The following is a 1,403-nucleotide window of genomic DNA, read 5'->3' on the forward strand; positions in this document are numbered from 1 at the left end:
GGCTATTTCTTCCTTTGAATCACCTGAACTCGTGATGTCCTTTCATTATTTACACACTTATGATCCTGTGTTTCCTTGAAATTGGCTGGGGCACGCATTCTATCTCAAGACATATTTCCTAGAACATGATACCTGCTCAAACTCTTCCAGCCTGGTTACTTTCTCCAGCACAGCTATTTCTAAACCAATGTTACCACCATGTATTGCTCAGCATGTCAGCCCTTTTCTCTTGACGCCCTCCTTTTCTTTACTCTTTTTTTTTTTTTTTTTTTTTTTTTTTTTTTTCCACGAGAAAGAGAATACCATGTTTCACTGGGGCTATCGTCATTCGTATCTCTATTTTAGAGCCTAGAATATAAATTAAAGATGTTCGTTAATCGAGGAGGTCTTATCCTTAATTCTCATAAATAATTTTTTAACGAGTTATTATTATTATTATTATTATTATTATTATTATTATTTTTTTTTTTTTTTTTAAAGATTTACGCTTTGTAGTACAGATGTAATTGTGGAGTACGGAGTAATTGTGGAGTAATTGTGGCCCAGGGCACGCCTTCTCTTTTTTGTTTTAATGCTAGACAAAGAAAGCGAATTGGAATACAACCTGGGAAATTTATTTGTTGTGGAACTTGAATATCAGTCTGGAGAATAAAAAGGAGAGATGTCGCTAACAAAGCTATTGGGTGTGTTCGTTGTGGACCCAATTTCGGATGTTGGAAATCAACACAATGCTGGTAACTGAGGAAAAAGCGAGACTAGTCTTATTTTATAATAATTTGTTTCTAACTTGAGCAGAATGGGAAGTGTAAATAAAAAGAGTTACGAAGATAATTCGATGGTGAAATAGTGGAAATGTAGCTGCCATTTTTTTTAATATGAATATCAATGCAAGAGAAAAGGGTGTTATTTCTGAGGTGTGAGTATTTAGAATAGTATTTCTCTCTGGTTCTGGCTAAGGCAAATTCATGGTTTGCGCAAGTTATAATATAACTTGGAGGGGGAGGGATATCAGAGGATATGAAAAAAATAATAAAAATAATAGAATTGTGGAAAAGGAGACGGTGGGGTGATAGATGGATCATAAAATGAAGATGAGGATTGGAGAGGCAAGGAAAAAAGGGGCAGGAGAAAGGTAAAACACCGCCAACATTCCATCCTAGAAAAAGGAAAAAGTGAAGAAAAGGAATTAGCGTACGGGACTAGTATCGAAGAGAAACCTCGTCTTTACAGGCTTGAAATGATTAATAAAGAGGATCATTCAAGTAGATCTGATTCTGGGCCCCATCACATTCATAATGTAGAAGAGATTTTGCATCTCCTTCATCAATTGGCCTTGCTTCCCTTCTCCATTCCAGCCGGTGTACCCGCACCTGCTCTGATCGAATCACTCAAAACTCGTTTTC

This window comes from Histoplasma capsulatum, genomic scaffold, assembly GCF_000149585.1.
Source record: "Histoplasma capsulatum NAm1 scaffold_4 genomic scaffold, whole genome shotgun sequence".
NCBI classification, from domain to species: Eukaryota; Fungi; Ascomycota; class Eurotiomycetes; order Onygenales; family Ajellomycetaceae; genus Histoplasma; species Histoplasma mississippiense.